We start from the raw sequence: 14,606 nt of genomic DNA on the forward strand, positions 1-14,606 counted from the left end.
TCCTGTTCAACATTCTTATCACTAAATAGGATGAAGATATGGAAGCTATGACTATCAACCTATCAGCTATCAATAGGCATGACTATGATATCAACCTAGCAACAGGTGTGATCAAACTATCAACTCCATCACACGCTGGAGTCCAAAGTGGGCTGAAGCTAATGAAAAGGATTTGAATACGAGTAAATAGTCTGGCACACTCTAAAAGTACAGGATGTAACTTCTAGTTAAAACTTTTCCATGTAGTGGTGGCTACGTGTCATTATGCATTTGTCAAAATTCATAGAATGTACAACATCAAGAGTGAACCCTAATGTAAACTGTGGACTTTGGTTGATAATAATGTGCCCATGTTGGTTCACTGATCGTACCAAATATGCCACACTGATAAGGGATGTTGAGGGTAGGGGAGTATATATGTGTGGGTGGGGAGGGCTATGTGCAAACTCTTTGTATTTTTCAATTCTGCTGTGAACCTGAAACTGCTCTAAAAGAATAAAGTCTATTAAAAAAAAAAGTTGTCCATTGATCACAGACCTTTATCTCCTTTCCCTCTCAGGCAAAGAGAATGGGAAAGGGGACATCAGTGAATGAGAGATTTCAATCAGTTTTAGGAAGAGGACAAGCTTTTGGAAGTGATGAATGACGTAGCAGGGCAGAGAAAGGCCCACATTAAAATGTTTGCAGAGGAGGCTAAGGCAAACAGATTGCCCATTTGCCCCACAGAAGCCTGGAGACGTTCAAGACTTGGTCAAAATTGCCATGGGGAAGGGCAGGAGCAGCGCAGAGCTGCAGGCCTTCTGTATCTGAACACTGGAATCCCTAGTCTTTCTTTCCCTCCAGATATGCAGAACCAGCAGCTAGATATGCACACCGCCCTCACCCATCACCACCCTTCCCCAGAGAGGAGATCAGGAAATTCTTCTCTGGGGAATCTGAACAGTCTCAAAAAAAAAGACTGTCACATCCTGATACATGGGTTTCCTGCAAGCGCCAGCCTCCTACCCCATCACCCAAGAGTGAAATCTGTCAACCAGCAAACCCCCATATTCATACTCATACACAGAGCTATCCATCAGCTTTCTAATCCTATTATTAGATAGGAATGACAACCCAACCAAGATCTTAAGAGTCATCAATGTGAAGAGAGGCTAAACTCAATCAACAGAAAAAAAGAAACGGAAAGAAACCGATATAATGCAGGAAGCAAAGACTGAGCAGAAAAAAAAAAGTGCATCTATTCAGTTTCCTCAGAAAAACTGATATTGCATACAAAAAGACAAGAAAAGATTATGAAAGAGATAATCAAATAAGATTTTGAAATAAAAATGATAGTATACACAAATAATAAATGACAGTCCATGTAAATACATGAAAGAGTTGGAAGATAAAATTAAATAATCTTATAAGTAGTAAAACAAAAAGAAAAAGGGACTGAAAACATGAGGACAAAGTATAAGATTCAACATATGAAGTAGGAGGCCCAGTATCCAACCACCAAGGATTCCAATAAAAGAGAACAGAGGAAAAAGAGAGGGAAGAAATGAGCATAAATGAATGAATGAGTGAATGAGTCTCCAGGACTCACTGTGGGCCTAGCACAGTAAGTGACAAAAGGCCCTCATTAAGACTTCTCATGGTGAAATTCTGAACCCTAGGGATAAAGAGAAAACCCAAAAAACTTCAGACAGGAAAAGGGGCTACTTACAAAATACCACCATCAGATGGACAAAGGCTTCTCAAGAACAACACCGTATCCTAGAACAGTGCTTCTCAACATATGTGGCAAAGGACTTTGCCTGCAATCTGTCCCTGACTGCTACTTTTATAAAACTGAATAGAAAATAATTAGTAGGAAAAGTGAAATTCAAAGACATACAAATTAAAAGCCACCAACATTTTACTATCAGCTTCAATAAACGTATAATGACACAGCCAAACTAGTAATAAAAGTTTTGAAATGCTTCCTCTCAATTTCTGTGCTTATTTCATCACAGATGAATGAGTTTGCAGACTGACCCCGGCCCATGAACTCCACTTTAGGTAGCAATGTAGTAGAAGACAGACAGGCATTCCAGATTCGAGTTCTCAGCCCAGAATTCTATCCCCCAACTATCCATCGTGATGAGCGCAGAATAATGGGATGTTGAGACTTGCAAAAATGAAGACAATTTATCTTCTTGACTCTTTTCCCAGGAAATACTAAGAGGTGTTCAAGCCAAACGAAGAAGTAAATCAAGAACGTGTAAGACAAGGGGAACTAAGGACGGCATCCTCCAGCCTCCCCCTTCCATCCTAGACGGCTGATGGGGGAGTGGTCCCCTTGCAGAGCCACTCTCTTCTCTGTCTTTGAACAGGTGTCTCCTGCAGCTATCCAAGTTTAAACCCACAGGTGTGTTCCTGCCATGGGGCTGACGTATATGCACACTCATCAGAGGAACTACGACAACCAGGCAAGGAAAGTGCCAGAAAAGGGAGCTCCTTGGCTTCCCTGCGCCTTTGCTGGGCCTTTCTTATCTGCGTGAGCGGACCTAGGTATTCCAGCGGGCCCCAGACCCTCCTGCTACGAACCAGGCTCAAACCTCAAGATTGCTTCTCTTTGAGATTATCGGAGAGACAGGCACAGAAAGTGACTCTGAGGTTCCCAGCTTGGTATCGCTCTCTCCTAACGTCTGCTGAGGCTTATTTCACTCTTTTCTTTCCACCCTGGCGGTCCTGGAGAACAATAAAAAACCTAAAATATTTGCATTCCATTCGAGTTAACACCGCATTTTCTGTAATTATCCCCACTGCTAAAATCATTTTCTTGTGTGCTTTTTGAGCAAGAAAGGAGGGGTAGGGGGGACCCAATTAATTCCTTGGCAACAAAAAATCTAATTAATCAAAAACTGTTCATTCAGAGACTCTTCAGCCCATGAAAACAGCAGCCAAAAGGGAGCAGGAACACTTAGGCTTGCAATAAAAAAAAAAAAAAAATCAGGTACTTCTTAAGACAGCAGTTTTTATCAATGTGCAAGTGACTGGGGGGATAACAGACAAATATGAGCAGGGCCTTTGGAGTCAATCTGAGCTGGGCTCGAACCCAGCTCTGCTATTTCTCACTGCATAACCTTGAGCAAGTTACTTTGCCCCTTTGGTCCTCAGTTTTCCCATCCGTAAAATAGGGATAATGATACTTTCTCATAAGGTCAGTGGAGCGACTGATTGAGATGATGTCTATAAAACCTTTACATTGTCACATGGAAAATACCAAGTGTCGATGGCAATTTATTAGCATCCTAAGCACTGATGCTATTTTCTGAGCTACATATTTTCAGGAAATAGTTTTTTAAGTTTGTTCAAAAGCTGTTTTTAAATAGTTTTGATTAAATGTATTATGTTTTCAGGAATACATACTAAAGACATAATAGGAGCCATACGAAGACATTTATCTGTGGGAATGTTCATCATGCTGTTGGTTCTAATCAAAAAAGGAAACTATCTAAACATTCTAAAATACTAACTGGTAAAGTAAATCATGATTCACCCATAAAACAAATAATCATTCTTCAGATGTCAAAGGGGAATATTTATTGATGGAAGTATGGGGGTTCGGGGGTGGCAAGCTGTAGGAAGCAAGTTAACAGTTTGTAAAGTATAAGCCATCTTTATTTTGTTCAAAATATTTTCCATCTATGTGTACACATGTACATATATATAAATATTTCTGGAAATACAATCAGAAAATGTTTTGAGTATTTGTTTTCTTCTTTTAACCATCTGCATTTTAAAGTTTCTTTATAATGAGCATACTCTTTGTGATTTAAAAATTTTGAAATTTTACTTTACTTTGTATAAAAAGAGCCATAGATTTCCTAACTCCGCTCAATCTCATTGCTCTCCAGATGTGACCCCTGAATGATTTAAAGCCAGCTGCAAGCTCTGTAAACTCAGAAAATGTACAGTTGTCTGAGCCCCAGTTGCCAGCCTGGTTCCCCAGTGATTTCTACAAAAGCCACCACTGCTGTGCCTCCCCTGGTTAATAGGCAATAGCTCCTGTGAAAGAAATAATTCCACGCTGATGTGAACTGGGGTCACCAGCGATGGAGCTGGGGACAGTTTGCTGAGCACACCTGCTGGCTTCTGTCTTCTTTGGGAGGAATAGGGACCCCGTGTGCCTTCCTTTACTCCTCTGGAAAGTGCCAGCCTGCCTATGTCCCCTTCCCCAGCCCTCGGCTGCCACGTGCCCACACAAACCTAATGCTGCGGGAGGGCTACGGCCCGCTTCTCCCCATCCAGTCCTCCTCAGCCAGTGCCTCGTATTCTGAGCAGGAACCAGCATGCCTTTTCCTGCCCCTGCCCCCCACCAAAAAAACAAAACCTCATTCCCTCCTGGCAGGGAAAGACAGATCTGATGTCAATCACTTAGAGCCACTATTGTAGTCTGAGGTATAGCAATCAAAGAGTCACAGGGCTATATTTCACCAGCCCATGGGACTTCCCCAGGCTTTTGGCTCAGAGATTGCAAACTAGTGGCCCACGGGCTGAATTCAACAGCTGAAGTTATTTTGTTTGGCCTGTGCACTAATTTTTTTTTAAATTTAGACATGTTGTCAAGAAATAAATATCAAGAGATTTTGCATTTAAAATAAAATGTGATATCTGGCTTCTTTAGGGAAAAAAAAACCCTGGCTTGCCTTCCTGTACGACAACACGTGGCTGTTGCTGAGAGGGGCCTGTACACTTTGGAAAGGGGAAGGCCTCTGAGTTCCCCAGTCCCTACCAAGCCTGCTTCACCCACATACCGTCCCTATTTGGCTTCTGAAATACTTGAATTTTCAACCTCTACCTTCAGAACGCCGCAAGCCAGCAAAGAGGACTCGGTCAGAAGGGAGCCTGCAAAACTCCCAAATACCCCGTTAGCAACTACCTTCTCTCCCTGTGCTGGCATCTGGTCCTGATGCTAGTGTCTGCAACAGCTAAGAGTGCTACCTGATGGACTGAAGGAACATCATCTCTCACAGACATCCACCCTTACGTATCCTAGCTCTGAAAGGCTCAGTGGTCAATCAGGACACCGTAGCAAGGCTAAGGTTTGGGCCATGAATTTTTTCCATCCTCCAATTCAGTGGGCAGATAGAAGCTCTGAGACTCAAAGGAGCAACCACACCTTTTTATACAGCCCCATACAGTTTGCAAAACACCTTCCTATCGAAGGTCTCCTTCTACCTTCACAACAGCCCTTGGTGGGGAGGAAGATGGTGCTATCTCCCCATTTTACAGACGAGGGGAAGTGCAGGTCTGACCCCAGTTCTCCTGATGCCTGATGCCAGGCCCTTCCTATTGAGTAAGGCTGTCAGATCAGAGTTCCGTCTGCAGCAACTCTCATCAGCAGCACATCGTAAAATGAGATAAAAAGAGAGGTGTGATTTTTCACAGCATTTGGGATCAGCGTGTGAGTACAGAGCTATAAACAACCAGACTTGCACTGTAGCAAAGGTAGGAAGAAGGGAGGGAAGGGGGGAAGAAAGACAGATAGGAGGCAGGCAAGCAAAGAGCACGCATGGGCAAAGATCATACCCAGCTCTTACCCACACTCTCCCTGTATGATTCAAGCCTGAAATAGTCCCGTGACAAGCCCCAGGGCTATGGTTTCAGGGTCCCCTCTCACCTCCATGCACAGTCCATGGAACACTCAAGGGGAGAAACACCCTAGGCTTTGAGCATGGCTGGGCCAAGCAGAAAGGTGCAATTGTCCAAGAGTTGAAGGTTCTGAAGGAAGTTTGAAGACAAGCCTTTGGGCTTTCAAGAGCTTTCCTCCAGAGACTCCTGCGAGATAAGAGCAGGTGCCCGTAATGAAATGGCATCCTGTCGAATCTCTGATTGAAGATACAAGCCTTGAAGCAAAGCAACCATGAAATGGAAGATTTCAGCAGCAGGGGTGCAAGAGAAAGCAGTAAATGGGAAATTGGAAGAATAATAATAAAGTCCCCCAAAACAGCTTGAGTTGGATTTTCTGCATTTATTCACTTAACTCAACAAACACTACTCTGGGTGCCTCCAAGGGCTGGGTCCACGGGAGTCACAGAGATGAGGACAAGGTCAGCCCTGGTGAGCTCCCCATCACATGGACGTGTTCCTTCAGGTTCCTTCGCGTGACAGATTGCATTTTCCAAAACTAGCCTGCTGCAGGAACATTTCTGGTCATACAGCTCCTTCCCAAATCCTGCCAGTCCTCCATTGAAACGTGGAGCATTTCCCATCCCTTACGGATCGGATGGGCCTTAGTGACGGCCCTGACAGGCAGGTCGCTGCAGAACTGACAATGTCCATCTCTCGAGGGTGACAGAAGCTAATATGATTTCATCCTGGTTCTCTCTTTTTTGCATCCTCACTTAGGACTGAGGGGAGGCAGCGCCACCACACTGTGAGGAAGCCCAAACTAGTCCACACAGAGACCCACACGGAGGGGAACTGAGGCCCTAACCTCAAATAACCTCAGTCAGCAAACATGGGCGTGAACGAGACTTCCAAAGAGTGTGGCCCCAGCCTTTGAGTCTCCCAGCCGATGTTCTGGACCCCGTGGAACGGAAACAAGCCATCCCTGATGTGCCTTCTCTGAATTGACATGTGAGCCCAACAACTGGTTGTCTTATGCCACTACATTTTGGAGATATTTGTTATTCAGTTACAGTAACTGGAATATCTCAGTGTCCTGAGCAGAGTTTGGGTTTTCAGAGCCAGGCAGATCTGTTTTTAAATCCCAGCCCTGCCATTTCCCAGTTGTGAGACACTGGCAAAGTTTCTTAATCAATTCATAGCAGCACTACTTACAATAGCCAAGACACGGAAACAACCCAAATGTCCATTGACAGATGACTAGATAAAGAAGTTGTGGTATATATATACACACACACATACATATACATACATACATACATACACACAATGGAATACTACTCAGCCACAAAAAAGAAAAATAATGCCATTTGTAGCAATATAGATGGACCTGGAGATCGTCATACTAAATGAAGTAAGGCAGAAGGAGAAAGAAAAATACCATATGCTATCACTTATATGTGGAATCTTAAAAAAGGACACAAATGAACTTATTTACAAAACAGGAACACACTCACAGTCATAGAAAACAAACTTATGGTTACCAGGGAGGAAAGAGGGTAGGAAAGGACAAATTGGAAGTTCTAGATTTGCAGATACTATAAAATAGATACACAACAAGTTCCTACTGTAGAGCACAGGGAACATACTCAATATCTTTTAGTAACCTATAATGAAAAAGAATATGAAAAGGAATATATGCATTATATGTATGGCTGAAACATTATGTTGTACACCAGAAATTGACACAACATTGTAAACTGACTGTACTTCAATTTTAAAAAAGTTACTTAATCAATCTGAGCTCACTTTCCCCCTCTGTAGAATGGGAATAATGTCCACTTCACATGGATGCTTTGAGGAATAAATGCCACAGTGTGTACACAGAGCCCAGCACGGTGGAAAGAGAAGGAACCTGCTGTGAGTAGAAGGAGCAGAGGGGTCATAATGGGGGCTAGAGTTGTCAGACAAGCATCCTCGAAAGAGATGAGATGAACATGGCCCCAAACTGTCCAGACAGGAAGAGAGGAAGTGCAGCGCTTCCAGCTGAACCCAGAGGGCCATCTCTCTGGAGGCACCCCCTCTGTGGGCCAGGTCTGATGGGCCTGCCTTGGTCCCTGCCCCCACAGCCCTGCAGTCCCCCATCCAGGGGCTACTTGACAGTCATCTGGAGCTTCTGCTTTGCTCTAGAAACAATTCTGGCCTGAACCAGGGGAAGAGCCACTCAGATGCCCCACTTCCTGCCCACTCTGTCCCACCTCCCTAGTGAACAGCTAATAAAGGCAGCTGCTGAGAATCTAGGGAACTTTCTGGCCACTGCCTTGGGCCCCCCCATCTCTGACCTCTGCTCACTCCTCCTGCCTTGAGCTTTGTCCCACTGTCATCTCTGTGCTGCTCTTTGCATTTGTGGGAGGACCTTAGTTTCCCCAGCTTGAACTTAAACACCCTCTGAGGGCTCTGGTTTCTTCCCATTTTCTGGTTCTTTTTGCCTGACCCCAACCTCAACACCAACCTAACGACAAGAGTAGCCACCATTTACTGACCTTCCACGCCAGGTGCTTCCTCACATTACCCCAGGTAAACCTCCAGCAATCCTCTGAGGCTGGTGCCACTGGTCCCATTTAAGATGAAATGCATGCTACTCTGAGAAATCAAATCACTAATCCAAGGACATTAGCCCACTTTACCCACACCCTAGTGGCAAAGACTCTGGGGCCCCTAGAATCTACATACTTTTCGCCCCAATACCATGTCAACTTCCTCGGCCTTTGTGGCACAGACACCCCCACGCCATAGTCCACAGCTACACCAGGTCATTCCCTACCGCCTCACCCCCTGCTGGTCTGGGTTCCTCCCCTGAGACCCTGCAGGGAGCTTTCTGGACACAGACCACTGCTGCCTGCTTACCCCGGCTCCCCACTCAGCAGCCAGGATACCCCTCTCCCCAGTGGCCAGGCTACCTGGGATGATGCAGATGCTTGAAGTGGATCAGCTGCAGGTGACGGGAAGAAGATGGGCTGGGATAAGGGAACTCACAGTATCCCAAGAGCATAGAGGCAGCAGCTGAGTGTGGCTTTCCCAGTCCTGGCCTTTCCTGGGATGTCACTTCAGGGCTTTTGGGAGTTAGGCATACCTAGGTGAGGCTCCAGCCCAGAAACCCTCAAAACCATGTTTCTTGGGGTGGCTCTCCAGATGGTTCTTCTCATTTATCGCTACCAACTATCAAAGCAACTATCTAGCTGTTTATTGGCAACCATTCCCCTCAGTACAACTAAGCTGAAAGGAAGTCACATCCAACTATCAAAAATTTAGGACTTGACCAAGTCAATATGGTAGGTGCTCAAAATCTATTTGAATGGATGAATGGCTGAACACCCTAACCTGTAAGTCCCATGAGGACAGGCGTCAGGTCTGCTTTGCCTGTCACTGCTACCCCCAATGCCCAGCACCATCCCATGCGTTGAATTCTTTGGAGGACAGGGATTATTATAGTTCAGGAGTGAGGCCTCAGTGGTGGCAGAAGGAAGGGGCAGATGAAAAAGACCCTGGGAAGGAAAAATCAGCAGACTAGATGATCGATTTGGAATGGAAAGTAGAGGAAAGAGAAAGAAGCCAGGCTGTCCCTAAGTTCAGACAGAACCTTGGGATACCAGAAGGTGAAAGAGGCTCTAGTCCAGCAGGTAGCGGGGAGAGGGGACGCTGACCGGAAGGAGCACGGACGTAGGGTGCGAGCTCCATGGATAGTTGTAGAACGGGAGAAGGGGCGTGCTGAGTTCAAGAGACTAGAAGGATCATCACAGGAACTTGTCCAGCAGGCAGCTGGCTAGACAGAAGCCATCCTCTAGTGAGTCATCTGCAGAAGTGATAATTGAGGCTGGAGGAGGAGGGAGGGGGGAAGGAAGACACCGGGGAGAGTGTGGAGCGCCAAGAAGCCAGGCTCGCCTGGCTAGGAGATGAGCCACTTTCAGCTACGGGAGGGACCTCCATGTGAATGAAAGGTCTGGCATGATGCATCTGAGGACAGTCAGCCGACCCCAGGGCTGCAGAATTTCCAACTAAAGCTACAAGGACACCAAGATCACAGGAGCGAGCAGGGGCTGTAGAGAGAGACCCAGGGAGTAGAGCAAGGGGACCTGGAAAGGCAGTCAAATCATAAAGGCCACGAGCAGCATCAAAACAGATGAATTCAAGAGTCTGGGAAGGGAAGGAGAGCCAGCTCAGGAAGTAGAGGGCAACAAGGAAGGGTTGGATGATTATCTAGGAGAGAGGGGCTCAAAACACAAGAGCAGGCATGTGGCCTCAAGTGGAAGAATCCAGACAGGGAGATAAACCAGAGGGATGCAGATTTCAGCCAAGCAGCAAATATTTTTCACATCCAAAGATGGAATAGCGTAACTGGGAAAGTGTGTATTTCCCAACACTGGGGGTTATTTGACCCAAGGCTGGATGCCTCTTGGAAGGAACATACAGAACACACAGAAGCTTCACCTGGGGCACTGGACCAACTTTAGGGTCCATCCCATCCTGAGATACCAACTGTCTCCAGCCACTCTGCCACCTATCAGCGTGTCACCCTTCACTAATGCTCAGCACAGCCTTATCACCAGCCGATATTTTCTTCCTTTATTTACTAGTTCATAACCTCTTCCTGTATTATGGACACTCACTGCGTAACAAACTGTCCCAAAGCTCAGTGGCTTAAGGAAAACGTTTACTAGTTCACAGTTTCTGTGGGTCAGGAATCCAGGGACAGTGGGGTCCTCGGGTTGTGAGTTTCACAGGCTGCTGTCAAGGTGTTGGCCAGAGCTGCAGAGCCCTCAAGGCTCAGGGGGGAGGGTCTGCTTCCTGGCTCCATCACGCGGTTGCTGGCAGGACTCAGTTCCTCAAGGCGAGGGACTGAGGCCTCAGCTTCCCAGGAGCTGCTAGTGGAGGCTGCCCTCATCCCTCGCAGCATAGGTCTCTCAAAAGAGTATCTCATGGTGTGACAGCTTGCTTCACCAGAGTGAGCAAGAAGGGGAGAGACAGAGAGACAGGGCTAGCAAGACAGAAGTCACAGTCTTCTGATTAGGAAGTCACCTAATCAGAAGTGACATCCCACCACTTTGGCTATGTTCCATTTCTCAGCAGCGAGTCACTAGGTCCAGCTACACTCAAGACTCGGGAATCACATGGGGCTGGAACTACCATGGCCACCACGCTCCTTCACGCACCCATCCCAACGCTAAGCTCCAGGACAGCCAGAACCTCATCTGCCTTGTTCATCACCCCACCCCAGCAACTGACACACAGCAGACGTTCCATGTATATTTTTAAATGAATGAACAAGGCAAACTCTAAGCTCTATGTGCTCCCAGTACCGCGCTGTGGAAAACATTCTTGTTAGATGAAAAAATAAATGAATAAATGATCTGAATGTCCCTTAATGGATACTTGACACTATCACTATTAAAAATAAATTTAGTAGCCTGAGTGGCTTAGTGGGTACCATGAAAAATTCAGATTTTTTTTGGTCCTAATTGCCCATAAATCCTGTTTCCCAACCTTGTGTCCATAAAGCCACTTTGAAGACGCTTAAATAACTTAGGAATCCCTCCGGAAGATGCATGGAAATAGGGTTCGTTGCCCCGAGAGAAAGGGATAGAAGGCAGACCTTTATCCTCTTGCCAGGTTGTGGCAGGGGGCTCGGGAGAGTTTAAATTTGCATAATTGTTTCCCCTTCACTGGTTCCCCTCACTGCTAAGGCTGATGTCCTGGAGATGCCTTTCCAAGTGACAAGTATGTTGTCAACCCAGATCAGATCCGTGCACCAGGCCCACTGATTGGCAGGTCTATTAAATCACAAAGAATGCCCCAAATGAGCAACTTTGGGGACCTGCAGGAGGAGGCTGGTAAGAACATGTTCTCCCCGCCCCCACCCCCACCACGGCTGTTAATTGTGAGAGGGAGACTCAAGAAATTATATTGAAAACAGATGATCAACTCAAGCTGTTTTTATTAAAGAAATAACAAATGGCATGATGCCAGCACGGATGAGCCTCCCTGTAATCAGCATATTTATTTCGCCCAAAAAAAGCCTGTCTGGGCTTCTTTTAAGCCTGATAAACTCATTATGCTAAGTTTCAGCCACCATAGAACTAAGGCTTTTCTATATGTTAATTCATTTTAGGAACAAATTATTCTGTTTGGCTGAAGGAATGCACATCTCTATCATTTAATAATTGGGAGGGTTATTCCATGTGATTAATAGGAATCATAAACAAATACGGAAAGTGTAATAAGGAGGGTCAGAAGGGAGGCAGGAGAGATTCTCCCCCCATCCCCACCCCCTCTCTCCTTTCCTTTCAGAGTTACGGACTCCGGATTTGGAATAGGAGAAATAGTCTTTCTTCTCCATCCAATTCTGACACATGGCACGCTTCTCTTTGCAGCTTTGAAACGTGCCTCTGTGTGTCTGCACGTAAGAGGAAAGAAAGGAACAGGTGGAGAGAGGAACCGGAGAGACAGATGAAGAGAGAGGCAAGGATTTGAGGGGCCGGTTCATCCAAGCCAGAGGCTCCCAAATGCCCATCTGAAACCCACTGAATGTTGATTAGTGAAGTTTTCACCAATCCTCAGTGAAATGACATCTTTAAGAGCAATGCAGTGGCTTTCCCACTGAGCCAAAATGCACCCCAATTTTTAAAGATTCTGGAATCATCCTTTACACAATCAGAATGTTAAAGTCATCCTTCTGTGAAATAATGATCATTGGTAACATTATTCTCCATCCCTTACTTAGAAAATGAAAAAATGGCCAACTCTAACATTTGGGGGGCACTGTTCCTTTAGAAATGCACTGGTCTTTGAAAGCCCGAAGTTTTAGAACCTCTCCTTTAGACCAGAGCCCTTTGGCCTTGAGGGTGAGCCCGTCAGGGGTCAGACTTCCAAATCTGATTTTTCTGAGCTACTTCCTTATTTATTAACTGGTGAAACTGATTAACCTATACATTAATCCAGCAATTCAAAAACATCACTTGCACACCACTCTGTGTGCAAGCACTATTCTTAGCACTGACAATAAAGTAGCTGGTGTGTTTTAATAAATAATGAATCAATTTAGTTGCAGGGATGTTAACCCTATAAACGTGGAGGTTTGCTATACGTGACTAAGGCAAGGCCTACAGTGCCTGGTTCTTGGAAAGGAATCTATAAGCATTTGTTAACTAACAAAGGAATATACTACACATGGCTGTGAGAGAATAAAGGGTCTTGAAATATTTCCATATTGTTGTGGTCATTGCTTCCGCCAGGAAATGGACCCTTTGATCCAGCCAGGGCTAGCTGGGAAGCTCTGAGTAATCAATGGCCACAAGGATCCACGTGGACAGGCACTCCATTATCATTCCAGACATGCTGGCTAACCAGCACCCCTAAACACATAGCATGGGCACAGTGGCTCTTCACAGACAGCTTCCCCTCTCTGCCACCCCCATACCCTACACCTGCTCTCTGACCCCAACCTTTCCCAGCCCTGCCCACCCTCACCTGCTCTGGCCTCTGAGTCCACTGCTCAGCCTCAAGGTTCTTCCCCCACTGCCCTGGAATCTGCTGCCTGGACTGGGACACACTGGTTTGGGCAGAGGATGGGAGGGCTGAGGTGGCCTCTTGCCAAACGTGCCTTCCTCTCCTAGGAACCCAGTGAATGGAATAAAGCACAAGTCCTGAGGCCTTGCAGGACCAGCGAGCTAGGCCAGGATCCCTGTTCCTGAGAACATGGCACACCTAGAAGCTGCAGAGGGCTAAAGGCTTTAAAATGCCTTCATCCACTCAGCAGGTACATTTAATCTGTACCTGGTCTAGTCATTGTGTGAGGCGCTGAGCCTAAGCAATGAACAAACAGGCAAGAATCCCTTCCCCTGGGATGCTTCATTTCTCGGAGACAAATACAAATACACGTATGACGCAACGCCAGGGAATGACCAGTGTCAGGAAGACAAATAAAGCAGGATAAGGGGGTGAGGAGGCAGAGAGGGCCTCTCTGACGAGGTGACATTTGAGACAGAAAGGCATTCCAGGCAAAAGGAAGAGCAGGTGCAAAGACCCTGAGGCCCAAGAATGCAGGAATGTTTCAGAAATGGCAAAAATGGCCAATGTAGTAAGTTCTGCAGAGCAGCAGGGGCCAGGATGACAGGCCACACCAGGTTGTGTGGCTCTGGGGGATAATTATGAGGACTCCAGATTTATTCTGAGTATTTAGGGAACCAGTAAGAAACTTTCTGATAAATCAAAAGCAAGGGGAGGCTGAAGTTGAGGCCTGGCCTCAATCATAAAAGTCATAAAAGAGGCAGCCTGTCTTCAGAGAATTCCTTCTAGCCTCTTCTTCCTCCTGTAGCCTCCAGTCCCACCTGACACCCTTCCCACCGACCCCCATAAGCTCTCTTGTTGTCTCTCGTTCCTACTTCTCATTTGGTCCTACTGACTCACCAGCAAACGACCCTGAGGTAGCGGCTGGCCCCACCATCATGTGCCAAGTGCCACACCATACCTGGGGTCAGTTACTCAGATAAACACAACCAGAAGGCAGCCTGGTTTGGCAGAAACAGTACCAGATGCAGGGTCCCAGGAGCTGGTTTGGGTCCAGCTCTGCTATTGACTAGCTGTGCGACCTCACACAAGTTACTCAGTCTCCCTGAGCTATCTTTGTCTTACTTGGCAACTATAGTAACTGCTCGGCTGGCCTCACGTGGTGGTCAGGACCCAGTGTTACGGTGCTGCAGGTAAACTCTAGAGTAATGGACCCTCATCAGCTGCTCATGATCATCATGAAACCCGGAGCCTGCCTAGAGGGTCTCGCCCTTGCAGCTGAGAGCCTTCATAAACATCATCCTTCCTGACCTCCATGCATCCTGGAGCCCTCTTTCAAACTCCCTTGACCTGTTTCTCAGTCTCTATGGAATACTAACCTCTGAGATCCCAAAGGTCCCAGGGAGCACACAGGACATGCTAGGGTGTTGCTCAGTGTCTCACAT

This window comes from Camelus ferus, chromosome 10, assembly GCF_009834535.1.
Source record: "Camelus ferus isolate YT-003-E chromosome 10, BCGSAC_Cfer_1.0, whole genome shotgun sequence".
NCBI lineage: Eukaryota > Metazoa > Chordata > Mammalia > Artiodactyla > Camelidae > Camelus > Camelus ferus.